Consider the following 14211-nt stretch of genomic DNA (forward strand, 5'->3'; position numbering starts at 1 on the left):
ATTGACAAAATCCTTTTCTATTTGAGTTTCCCTATAATTGATTTAACAAAGGAAAATTGATTCATTGCAAAATAATAACTCTTCATCATCTCAAAGACTAAAACTGAGTGAACCCACTCACATTTCTCCCAGAGATCATGAGAGTATGATGAATTGAATACTTGAGATCAAGTCATAAAAACAATTTGTTTCTTCTCCAGAAAGGGTTGGCATGTCTTCTCAAATTGTCAGAATATAATTATGTTGTGCTTACTTTTACACAGCTGGTGATATTCCTGATCAAATAATGTAAGGATTATGGTTCCACTCAGTTTCAAAGAGATTGGCAATGCAGACCTGTGTTCTTGAGAAAATTTTATAGCAAAACACATATGGTTGTTCAATGTAAAGTGGGAAGAAAATTTCTAAACTGCAAGTGTTAGTTGGTTAGATCTTTTTGGAGGATTGCAATTTTATCTTCATTAGACTTTGACACTTTTAAAGTGTCAAAGCACTTTTAGCAGTTTTTGTTCTGAAGCCCATTACTACCATGACACTCATGTGGGTTTCTACCTTTAGAGGTGAGTTATAGTAGATTTCAAAATTATGGTAAGGGGTTAACTACAAATAGGCACATATGAATTCAGGGTGCTGTGACCATAGCCATCTTCCATCATGGTCCCTGAATAACCATGGTAGCTTTACCTTGTATTGTTTCCTAACATACTATGCATAAGTATAATCTTTAGAGTGGTCTCTGAAGCTTTATGAGCAGGTGCTGGTCTGACAGCATCAGGAATTGGCCTGACATACTTGGTATTAGCTCAAGATAAACCAGTTCATTCTAGCTTAGAAGAAGTCACTTTTGATTAGAACAGTGTGTAAGTCCCTTCCTTCTACCCCAAATCTCAGGAAACCATTGATCTTTCTTCTGAGTATGACAATGTTTCTGTTCATAAATCCAAAATAAATTGCACTCTGTGCAATCCTGGATCTTTCTTGGAACTCATGGCACTTTGAAGGCAGTATTCACATCCTAAGACTGTGTTGTTTTGGAAAATGCAATCACATTTTAACTTATGAATTTAATGTGCTCAAAATTATGTGCATTCATGAACTTTTAGTTAGTATCTCCTTCTCTAGAATATTCTTTAGAATTTTTTAAAGGAGAGGTGTCATAAATTTGTCACTGAGCAAAATCTCTCTTAATCTAGGATCGCTTACAATGGCAGTCAATTACTATTGCATATGAAGGTGAGATGACCCAGTGCTGTGAACAATTACAGCACCCAACTTTAGTGCAGGCCTCTCAATTAACTAGCTGCAGGGCCTTAAGAAAATAATTTATCCATGATCTAACTCATCCACATCATTTGTAAAATGAAGAGGTTGAGCTTAAATAGTGCATCCCCCACAACAGGAAGTAACACCGATACTGAAATTTTTATTTTAAAAAAGGTAGAACCAAAAATTTGCATAAAGTTGAACAGTTTCCCTAATAATTCTTGTTCAATTCTCCTGAAATAAAAGAGATAAGTTTTGTGCTATAAGCCCTTAAAATTTATCCAACACTGGCAAACCTCATTTTACAACAATGCTGAAAGATCATCTTTTAGTTGCTAAGAAACAATATTGACATGTTGCAGAACAGAAGAATGTTGAAACAGAAGAAAGTTTGTTGAAAGATATCTCAAAGCTAACAGAAAATTATAAAAAAGCCTTAGGGAAAATTTCAGAACTTCAGTTGACCTTTTTTTGAACAGGTCCAAATAGTAAGTCTAATTAGTAGTAACTATTATAAGCTAGTATGTAGTGAATAAACCTTGGTAATAGACTTTTATTGTAAGAGGAAACATGGTTCACCATCATAACACCCAGCATTTAGTTAAGGCTTAATAACTAATATTTAGCAAATGCTTGGGAGTCAGGTATTCCTATGTTCCTTACACGTAAAAAAAAGTTAGTGTTCAGCACACATGTTCACATTTACAACCACATAAAATAAGCACTTCTCTTACACCTGTTTTACCTATGAATCCACTGAGTTACCAATAGATGTAAGAATTGAGAAGAGTCGAATAGTCACAAGATGATAATATTTTAATTCTGTGAGTATCCTTTACCCTATGCATTTGATTTTATAAGGTCCCTATTTCAACACTCCGCATAATTCTCAGTTAACCTAGTCCTCTTGGTTCTCCCTGTAAGATTCATTTCTTGCAGAATTCTATTTTCAGTGTCTGGCAGAAGATAGGAATTCCAATAGTATTTTTGAATAAATACATGAAGGATTAATTAATGAATGAATATGTGCTATGCCTCTAAGCATAGCTTGTTAAACTCTTAAGACTCACACCCAGCACTTCCTCTTCCACTCCTTTACTTAGTGTTTTCTTCTGGTCATCTGTCACTATTTCTGTTATTAACTCTGGATAATTTGAACATTGTACTTTGATGCCAGAATGTATAAGTTAAAATGAAAACTTTATAACCTATCTCCATCCACAGTCCACATAATTTAACTATGTGACTTTGGAAGATGTGTTTTAAGTTTGTGGAGTTTTAGTTTTCTTACCTATACAACATATGTATCAATATTTACTGTATCAACCCAGAAGCTGTTTGTTGCATATACTAAATTTAAACGTGTTTAAAGCACTTAAGAATATTTGGTATGTTAGATATGTTATGAAAGAGGCAGTAAGTATCATATTAAACAGCTAGAAATTGTGGACAAACAGACATAGTAATATTGCTTGGTAGTTCTGAAAGATTTGACACAATTTTTACACATTTAAGACATTAGATCAAGGGCAAACACAACAAGGGGATTGGACTTTGAGCACATGATAAAAGCTTTAGCACACAAGGGAGGGGTGAGGATAGGTAAGACACCTAAAAAGTTAGTTAGCATTTGTTAACGCAGAGAAACTAAAGCAGATACCTTAAAAGCAACTGAGGCCAATAGGAAAAGGGGAACAGGAACTAGAGAAAAGGTGAGATCAAAAAGAATTAACCTAGAAGGTAACACACACACACAGGAAATTAATGTGAGTCAACTCTCTGTATAGCTATCCTTATCTCAACCAGCAAAAATCCTTGTTCCTTCCTATTATGTCTTACTCTCTCTCTACAACAAAATTAGAAATAAGGGCAAAATAGTTTCTGCTGGGTATTGAGGGGGTGGGAGGGAGAGGGAGGGGGCGGAGTGGGTGGTAAGGGAGGGGGTGGGGGCAGGGGGGAGAAATGACCCAAGCCTTGTATGCACATATGAATAATAAAAAAAAATTACACCTCAAAAAAAAAAATAAAATAAAATAAAATTTACTGAGTTAAACTTCTCTCTAGGACCTTCATCATATACACACATGGCCTACATGTGTAGTGTCATTTCCAGGCTCACATATTTCCATTAATAAAATAAACCAGCATGAAAAAAAAAGACATTAAGTTCTCAATGCTTCATAAAACACACTTTTTTATTTATTTTATTGTGTTATTTGATTTTTTTAATTATCATACTTTTGTACTGGGGGTACAAAGGTGCTTACAATATATCTTAGTTAAATTCACCCCCTCTATCATTCTCCTTTATTGCTCTCCCTCATTCTTAGAATAGTTTAAGCAAGTCTTTTTTCCATTTTTAAACATGAGTAAATATTATTTCCACAATATTTACCCTTCTACAACATCTTCCTTATATTCTCCCCCTTTGCATTGGTACCAACCTCCAGGCAGGACCTGTTTTACTTTCCTGTCATGAATTTTTGAAAAAAGCTGTTTTTGTTTGTTTAAGGTATCCATATAGAAAGTTTCATTATGACTTCTTCTTGTATATGTGTGTATATATATTATATTCCAAGTGGGTCATCTCCTCTATTTTCTTCTTTCTCCTTTTGTCCCCTTATGGTGATTTCAACAGGTTTAAAAATTCTGTACTCATTCTTGTATAGAAAGTACATCAACCATATTCACCTTCTTAAGTTCCTTCTTTTACTCTCTCCCTCCAGTTAGTGCCTTCCCCTAGCATGTCCTGTTTTTCATTCTTGTCTTTCATTGTTTAATGTTGTGAGATTTTTGTCTTGCTATTTGCATGTTGCCGAATATGCATTGTGCTTAAGTCAATATAACCCCTCTCCACTACACTTTCTTGCCTTTTCACCCCTATCTTGTGTTGTTTAACAGTTTTTAGCATGTTTTCTTGTGTCTTTTTCCTACACAGATGTGAACTACTTCATTATTATTTGCTATCTTTCTTTCCTTTTTTTTTTTCTCTTTCCTTGGTCTCCTCTACCAGTCTCAACACTTGCTTAATTTAAGACAATTGTAAGTGTTAAAAAGGTAATATGTCTACAATGCCTCACGTGCAGTTAAAACCAAGTAAATATTAGCTGATTCTGGTTGCAATAGTTCTCATTTGTTTAAATGCTCTCTTATCTATTTGGTTTAATATCTGGGAGTTTAAAAGAAGACAATTCATTGCCTCATAACTGAACACATATATTAAACTCTTTTCATGTTCTTTCTAAAAACTATAACCACTATTTTGCCTGAAAGCCATATAACTCAAATTATATTACCTTGAACACTATTCTGCTTAAAGTTGCTACTATGATAAGTGTAAAATTCAGGTCAAAGAAAAACTAATTTGTTGAATCTGTATTTTACACACCAGTGGCAATTTGAAGACTATGACAAGGGGAAGATTTATACTGTGTCCCTGTGTTTGTAAGTCCCTGAATAGAAAGAAACAAAACTCAAGGATTTGGAACATACATTGGAGAAGATTAATTTGAAAGCAGTATGTGCATGAGTGCATGGAAAGATGTATCTCCTGTTGGACGAATGCAAGTAAGCATTGTGATAATATCTAAAAAGCAAAATTTATTGTAACTGAGTTCACAATTGAATGGCAGTATATTATTGGAAATGCATTCTTACAGAAAACTAAACCAATCCAATACACAGATACATTAAAAGCAAAATCTATCATTTCCCAAACCAGCATTCTAGAGATTACACGTTTTTCCTGTATCTTGCTGTGTGCTGGAGAATGAAAGCAAATGAACTGTATGCGGGGGACTGTGTTTAAGCTAAAGCAAAGCATGCATTCTTCAAGATTTCTGATCCTTTAGAAATGAGGGCAGGAGGATGTTGGCTGACAGTTTAATTTTTTTTTAAACTACATTGAATCGACTTGCTACTGTAGTTGGATCTGGACTCTACCCTAAAAGCCATTTTGGTAAAATGTTTGGTCTCTAACCCGTGGCACAATTGGGAACATATAGAGGTGGTGTCTCATGGGAAGTCTTTAGGTCATTGGAAGCAGGGGCTCAAAGGGGATTATGAGACCCTGGTTTCATTCACTCTCCTTCTTTTACTTCCTGGCCATGAGGTGACCGGTTTTACTTCACCATGCACTTCCACCACCATGTACTTTGTCACCACAGTCCTAAAAGCAAAGGATCCAATGGATCATGGACTGGAATCTCTGAAATCAGGAGCTATAGTAAGCCTTTTCTCTTTATAAGTTGATTACTTCAGGTGTTTTTTACAGTAATGGAAAGCTGACTAATGCACCTTCTTACGTATTTTACAATCATCTTAGTAAAAATCATTTGCGTATTTTCCTAGAGTACTTGGAACAAAATCTGTAATTCAAGAACATCCCTATTAACATAGCTAATTTCATCCCTCTAATACTGTCCTACCCTTGTGACTGGATTCTCTCAGAATCCCTGTTCTGTAGTTAGGGGTTCTCAGCTGTTGGAGTAGGGAAGCCTCGGTCATTTGCTTCTCAATGAACGTAAGTTTTATCTCTAACTTTTGTGTTACCCTTTTTCAAAAGATGGTCAAGACTTTCACAAAACTATACCCAATTGTCAGTGTCCTTTCAAACTTCCAATCTAGATCCTGAAATTATTCACGCAAAAGGCTGAGATGGTAAAAGTTCAATAACAGCTATTTATTTTTATTGTATTGCAGTTGCAATTCTGAACACATTCCCTTATCAAATGGGGACCGGGGTTAAAAGATTAGCCATCATGACTTATCTAAAATTTGAAGATAGGAGGCAATAAAGGAAAAGAGTTTCTTTCCATTCAGTTGAGTAAGTCTGAAAGGAGAAGAATAAGCAAAGTACAAAGATATTTTCATACCAGTGGACATTCATTCCCATGATTATTTTAAAATAATGATAACTGGTACAGGCCCTGTAAGCAAGATGGATGAATGCCTTGCTTCAGGAATACTCCCTTTTTCATTTATTAACATACTATATAAAGGTAATCTCAATTCACTGAAGTGTCGCTATTTCCATATATGTTGTCATCTTCTAAACTACAAATCCATAGAATCTAGAGTAGAAAGTGTATTCCCTGTAAAATATTTTTCTTATGTTCTTTAACAACGTATCTTTATATGCATTATGCAAATTTTGCTTTAAATACTAGGGAAAACTAAGATTTCTTTATTTTTTCAGTTTTCTATAGCTGTTGTGTCTACATGTAAAATCATGTTTTTGTTATTGAAATATTGACAGTATTTTATTTTAGTTCTTTTGATAACTTTATGATTGCCTTGTGAGTATCATCACTTATCTCTTTTATTTCTATTTACTATTATAGATTACTTATGAAAGACAGCAATAATAATTATGATGTACCTTACAAAAATATCAAATCATATTGAAAAGAATGTGGAAACCAAAGCAGTGTGTTAAAATCCAGATAGGATTAAAAAAAATAAAGTGAAGAACATTTCTATTAAAAAGTATTCTCCTAATTTTTTTTACTATAAAAGAAAGCCAGATTATTTCCTGATAAGTAGTTTCTTGAGTGTTCAGGAATGAATTACCCAGGATTAAAAGAAAATCAGTCTTGATTATACAGCACATTTCTAGTTTTTCCTCATCGAATTGTGAATTAGAACACTACCACGAGGCAGCTACTGGCATCATTGATGGAATATGGAAGTTATGAAATATCTTCCCTTAAGGAATTTCTGAACTAATCTAAGGAAATCAAAATCAGTTTTAACTTCAAATTTCAGCCTAACTTTTCAACTAAAGTACAAAGACACAGAGGACAGTAGACAACTCAATTACCTACCCATTCCCTTGATACTTATTGAACTTACTGTCTGCCAAAGTTAGTGCACCAGATGATTTGATATATACAAACATAAAATACAGCTCCCATCCTCAAACAGTTTATAGTTAATGAGGAAATTAAGAAATTTAGATACAGAACTCTACCAAAGTTCCTTTAGTACCTGTTGAAACAAAAGCAAGCAAAGCACTTATGAGACTTTTGAAGAATGCTAACCAGACATCAAAGTTCAAATGAAGGCACCAGAAATGGTAACTGAAGAAAAGGAATAAGTTAAAAGAATTTTAGAAAGAAGATTCATTTGGGTATTGAGTGTGAGCAAAGGTGAAGTCAAGGACTCTGTTTGAGCTGCAACAAATCATCACTTCTGTCCTTACAATAAGCAAACTGAATATCAACTATTTGTCTTGGGCCCATATGAGAAACAGAGCAAATTATCACCCCACTCTGTACCCGTAGGTGAATGCAGATAATCGTAGTTCATCTGGGGTACAAGCCACTGAAGCCACAAAATGGTGGTTTGGCTTTGGGCACCTTAAATGAAAGTTTTGGTGAGTTACTGCAGGATGAGTGTAGACTCCTTTGAGAGTCAGAAACTCTTGGAAGCCACATTCTTTGGGAAACCCCAACATTTCCAGGAATTCCACAGTGTTCATAAAGTGAAGAAACAAAAAATACACATCCCTATGCTTTTGGCAGGAATGGGGAAAGTATTTATTGAAATGTGCCTGGAGTACTCCACACGAGAAGGCTTGCTCTACATCTGGAAAGACTTTACTAGACAAAGCCGTATCTCCCCTGGGAGAGCTGGCACGTACCCACTTCCAGATCTGTCTAACTTCTCTGTATCACGGGTGGCAGGGGGTGGAAGAAAACTAAGTATAATGGTTTAACTATATTTTTTAACTCAGTACACTAAGAAAGATTTTGGAAAGGCAGAGGCCCTTTAAAAGACCAAGATTTAATAATAAGATTACATAATCATTCCTCTCCATAACTCACTACCATTATATCAACAAGATTCCACTATGAGAACAATAAATAATAGCTAAAATAGTTACATGGCATTGACTGTGTTTAAGAAGTTTTTAGCATAAACAAAAAACAAAAGATGAGACAAAAATAAGGACAATAGAGGAATTTGGCTTCTACAGCTACAGTAAATATTGAACAGCCCAAAACTTCTAGCAAGATTAATGAAAAACTTCATACTGTTATATATATATATATATATATATATATATATATACATACATATATATATATGTGTATATATATATATATATATATATATATATATACTCTATGTATCATTATCCAATTTTCAAAAAAATATAAGCATGCTAAAAAGTTGCTGGAGAAGCAAAGCATGCAGGAAAACCAAACTAGATATGATGCGGATTTTAGAATTATTATGCAAGGAATTTAAGGTGACTATATATAAGTGATATGTCTAGGTCTCTAATAGAAAAAATAAATAACATTCAAGAACAAATGCACTGTGTAAGCTGAGAGGTGTAAACTCTAAGTCAGAATCAAAAGTAAATGTTATGAATTAAAAACACTAATAGAAATTATGAATCCATTTGATGGGCTCATCAGTAGGTTAGACACTGTTGAGGAAACAAATAAGTGGATTCAAAGATATTTCAAAAGAAAAATTCCTGTTGAAATCAAAAGAGAAAAAAGAATGGAAAAATAAAGAATAGGAAAGAATATGGATTCTGGGATAATGTCTAATAGTGTAACATGAGTGTAATTAAATACTATATAAAAAAGAATGCAAATGGAGCAGAAGTAATGCTTGAAGTCATAATGGTAAAATATGTTTTTCCAAATTAATGACAGACCTCTAAACAACAGTCCAGGGAGAAATCCAAGAAAGATAAATGTGAAAGAAATCTATCTCTAAACATATCATATTAAAATTTCAAAACCAAAGGCAAAGAGAAAATCTTGAAACAAACCAGAAGTATATAAATATAGTAACTTTAGAGAAACAAGGACAAGATTTCTGATTTCATGAGAAATCATGTAGGCTGACAAGGCAGAGAAATACTTAAAAGTGTTAAAAGAAGTCAACTACTGATCAGATTTCTTGACTAAGTTGAAAGGAAAATGATGTCATTAGCTGAGTGCAGAAGTGAGGGAAATACTGTGTTGCTGCTTTTCCTTTCAAAGTTTAAATCTGACACATGTGGAATATAAGTGTAGGTCCTCAGGAAGCAGTTAAAATTTTGGTACAGGATTTCAACAGATGGAAGGCATTAATAATCCATATAATTTAAACATTAATTTATAGGTAGTTGCTATACAATAAATTGCCTAGGTGAAGCATTGAAGGGAAGATAGGACAAGGCTTGGGACAGAAAAATGAGATCTATTCATTTTTAAAGTATAGTAAGAGGATAAATGTTAATTAAAGACTTTGAAAAAGGTCCAAACTATATAACAGGAGAAACACAAGAGGAAGAGATATATTGAAGGAATTTTATAATGCCAAATCAAAAGCATAGATCAAGCTACAGACTGGAAAAGTTTTCTACTTAACTTCGGTGAGACTGATTTCAATTAAGTGACTAGCCTGGAAATTAGCTTTCAGAGACATGAAGATTGAACAGTTATTTATTATTTATTTATGGTGGGCGAAATTGCAAAGAGGAGGTAGATCCTGTAAATGTGGTTCCTCTGCTAAGAATCTCATTAACAAAAGAAAGAGACAGTCAGGAATAGAAGTAGGAATCACAATTTTTTTGTTGTCTTTTTTCTATTTTTTTGGAGGCATTGGGGTTTGAACTAAAGGTCTCACACTTGCTAAGCTGACACGCTACTATTCGAGTCACTCTGCCAGCCTTTTTTTTTTTTTTTTTTTTTTGCCTTGAGTACTTTCAAGATAGCATCTTGAGGACTACTTGCCCAGGCTATCTTCTTGGACTGAGATCTAGTATTACAGCCATGAGCCACCACCCACGCCCAACTGTTGTTTTGTTGTTGCTGTGATATTTGTTTTAGGAAAGGTAGAAATAAAGCCACTTTAATGACTGCTGGTGCTGGTGGCTCACGTTTGTAATCTTAGTTACGTGGGAGACAGAGACCAGGAGAATTGTGGTTGGAGGCCAGCCAGGACAAATAGTTCTCCGACCACAAAAAGAAGAAAGAAAGAAAGAAGGAAGGGAGGAGCGAAGGAGGGAGAGAAAGAGAGAGAGAGAGGGAGAGACTGAAATAACTAGCAGAGAAGAAATAAGGTGGAAGTTACTCAAATTTAGAACACTAGTACTATTCTGATTAGTACTGAATAAGTGTTTAACATTGTCCATACTGATCAAGATTGCGTAAACAGTTAACTTTCTGAATAGTTCTTGGGAAACATGTCCTTCTCCTCCATCATCCAAGATGATGGAAATGTCTTCTATATGAGAACAATTTATGGTATGTTGTGATTACAATAATGAAACCTCATACTAAGTATCATAAGTGCATGTACTTATTTTATGTACTTTGGTAATCATTTTATTCAACTGATTTTCAGTAAGTGTGTTTCAAACAGTGAGGTTACAGTGATGAAAATGATGGTTTTAATTTATATTTCCGATTGGTTCTCATAAACCTGGAAGGTGTGGAGAGATAGAAAGGGGAGTGACTGTGAATCTGCAAGATGCTCCCCTGATGGTGGTTTAGGTTATAATTTCACCACCAACACCTGCTGAAAATTATGTCTCTGATTTATTATGCATCACTTCTGTATTGCCTTCCTTCAGCATTTTGTTTTGTTTTCTTTTTACTATGTTATAATTCTCTGACTTGACTGGCTCTCTTTTTATGATGTGAGATGTTGCATACCTAGACAAAATTAAAGTAGCAATCGAGGAACAAGAATTGTATTTAAATTAAGTCAAAGTGAACAGAAAGGTCTATTATTTTCAAGATAAGCAAATATCATTAAATATGAATCTCTCAATGTGACATGTTCAGAAGAAGTACTCCATGAGGTACAGTGACAGTTTCTATATGAAAGCAAACTAATTTGAGAATTATAGACAGAAATAAGGCACCATTCACCTTCATAGTATACTACTTTCTAAACAAATCTGTCTGATGCCACTTAAAACTATAGCTAAATTTATACATTTTCAAAAGCTTCCTACTATTTTCTTTACAATCTTAGCATGTTAGCACATTTACAGTAGTATCTTTTTGAGCAATATACATTATCTTAAGCTTAACTAACACAATGCTTTCCAACTTGTACAGTTTTTCATACCAAAAGAATTGAAAGATGTCATTCTTTCACTGCAGTTCCTTGTAATTTAATCTTTTTATTTCACTTGGTCATGCAGTAAATGTATTTACTATACTATGGATAACTATCAATTTAGTATGTCATGTTCCCTATTCACTAAAAAAAAATGTCTGCCCTTGTCTACCTCTGACCTTTTCCCCCTACTAGCTAATGGGAGGGTTCTTCTTTGTCAGACACATTTTCAGTGGCTTTTCTGATGCAGAATAAGAAAGGAACCTTCAAATCGAAAGACAGTGGTTCTTAAACAAGTTCAGTAAGGCACTTAAAACAGCTACTAAAGTAAGTTTGAAAAGCTGACACAGGAGAAAGGGGTAACAGTAAGACAGACTGCTTTGAATTATATCTTCTAGTAATGATGTGCATGATATAGAAATGATCACTGGTTTTGAAATTTTAAGTCTGGTAATGTTTTCATTTGAGCACATTGTGTCAAATATATTATCTGTTCTATGGATTCAATATGTTACATAATCACTAAATATCTTTAGATAAATACCTTTTCATACTTACATTTTTCTCTAAAATACAGAGCCTTTAATATTGGAAGAACATTAATGGAAGCCAGACTCAGTGACTGAAGCCTGTAATATTAGCTACTTGAGAAGATGAGATGTGTGATCATGATTCCAGGCCAGCCTGAGAAAAATATGTTTGCTAGATTCCATCTCAATGGAAAACTCTGGGTTTGGGGGCATACTTCTGTCATCCTGGGTACAGCAGGAAGTATAAAAAGGAGACTCTGGGTCTAGGCCAGCCTGAAGAAAAAATGAGATCCTATCTTAAAAACAAGCAGACCAAAAAGGGCTGGAAGCTTGGTTCAAGTGGTAAAACACCTCCCTAGCAAGCACAAAACTGAGTGTCAAATCCCAGTAATGCCAATATATATTTACATCTATAAATGTAAATTTAGGTGTTAAAAAACTTAAATCCCACAAAAAACCACAAGTCTAACAAAATTATTAGCATAATTTTTTATAATTTATAATCTATTTATGATAAATTCTTATTTCTTTTACCATTCCCTTAACAATAAAGGATATTTTCCCTACTAACACATAGAATTTTTTTTCTTCCATGTCTGGAGGAAATATTTTTCACCAAAATTTTATTATTTGTAAAAGGGAATTTGAAAAATTGCATGCTTCCATGTGAAGATGCTTCCTAACTTGTGGTGGCTATACCAGTATCTGTATGAATTATGGTCTACCACAGTAGATCAACTGGATCAACTGAATGGTTAGGTGAGCGTGACATGAAGGTGAAGAACAACAGATACGGACATCAAGCATCAAGTCATGACTAACCATATGCAGATAAGTATATGTTATGTTATATATACTTAACATATGTAAGTATATGTTATGTTTTAAAGTTAAGGGAGTAAAAAGTCTGCTGTTACATTACATGTAGTAATCACCCATTCATTTCTAATTTGTTATCCTCTGATAGCAATAAGAAGAATCATGAGGATAACTTGGAAGATGAAACTTAGATAGAAAATGGTCATGGCTTTTGCATTCTCTTTTTCCCCATCCCTTCTTATTTCTTTATTTTCGTCTCGTTATCAATTATTTAAAAATAAGAAAGCCATCAGAATTATGGGTATATCTATATACTTGTTTCCTAGGGCTTCAGCAACAAAATACCACAAGCTCAGTGATTTAAACAGCAACAGTAATCTGTTGTATCCAGGTCTGGAAGCTGGAGGTCTGAGATCAAGATATTGGCCCAACTTACTCCCTTTGCAGTTGCTAAGGGGGTTCTGTTGTACTCCTCACCCTTGGCTTCTAGTAGTTTCTTGGTTTGTGACAGCAAACCCCCACTTCCATATAGTGCTATGTCCATGTGGGTTCCTTTGTGTCAAAATTTTCTCTTTATAAGTATGTCACCCATTATAGAAAGTTCCACCTTAACTCCAGTATTAGCTCATCTCAACTAGCTCTATCTGCAATGACCCTACATCCAAACAACACTCGGTTCATAGGACTTCAACGTACATATTTGGGAAGAAAGCAACCTAATCCTTTACTTTAACTATGCACAGTTAAAGCTCATTAGAAAGAGGATTCTCCACCATTTATTAAGGAAAGAAGGAAATTATTTTATTTCCTTCTTTGCATGGATAGCTAAAAATCTCTTTCGTCTGGGATTTCATCTTTTAAAACCTGAAGGATTTTCTTCCTTCAGTCATTACTCTTTTACATGATAAACTTTAGAATCCTTTGCATTAGTCTTTAAATCTGCTCAAACTTTCTTATCTAAAATATGCACACATCATTGTTGTTGTCATCATCATCATCATCTCAGCCTAATTGCCTATCGCTATGTTTTGGGTATGGTTTGTCTCTCAAAGGTTGATGTACTGGAAACTTGACCCAAATATGCCAGTGTTAAGAGGTGGTATATCTTTAGTGGGGACTTCCCACTAATCACCTTGTGGGAGGTGATTAGTTTATGGGGCTTCAGCCTCATGAATGGATTATTGTTATCTCTGGGAGTGCAGCAGGTTTAGTAGTTGCAAATAAGTTCACATGAGAGCATATGGTTATAAAGAAAGGGAGCCTGGTCCCTCCCCAGTTTCCTGTTTTGTTATGTGATCTCTCTCTTTTACTCATGCTGCCACCATCATGATGCTGTTGGCCATGAGACTATTACCAGAATAGAACACATGCTGCCACCATGCTCTTGACTCTTCTCACAGAATTAAAGAAACCTTGTTTCTTTATAAAGTGTTCAGATTTAGGTATGTTGTTACAGCACTCCAGAATGAACCAACATGACCCAAAAATGAGGAACTATTGTTCTTCACTTTTGCTACCCACA

At 34.5% G+C, this 14211-nt stretch overlaps 1 protein-coding gene across 10 annotated transcripts in view; it reads left to right on the forward strand.

The window, feature by feature from the left end:
* Ccser1 (coiled-coil serine rich protein 1) overlaps positions 1–14211 on the forward strand; it is a 1264311-nt gene that overhangs the window by 543680 nt on the left and 706420 nt on the right. The window contains exon 8 of one of the 10 annotated variants that reach the window (XR_012435621.1): positions 4655–4830. The exons of the other annotated variants lie outside the window; for them this stretch is intronic. The gene's annotated coding sequence lies outside the window, so the exon portion shown is untranslated. The remainder of the gene's footprint in view (positions 1–4654; positions 4831–14211) is intronic. 10 annotated transcript variants of the gene reach the window in all.

Source organism: Castor canadensis, chromosome 9 (assembly GCF_047511655.1).
Source record: "Castor canadensis chromosome 9, mCasCan1.hap1v2, whole genome shotgun sequence".
NCBI classification, from domain to species: domain Eukaryota; kingdom Metazoa; phylum Chordata; class Mammalia; order Rodentia; family Castoridae; genus Castor; species Castor canadensis.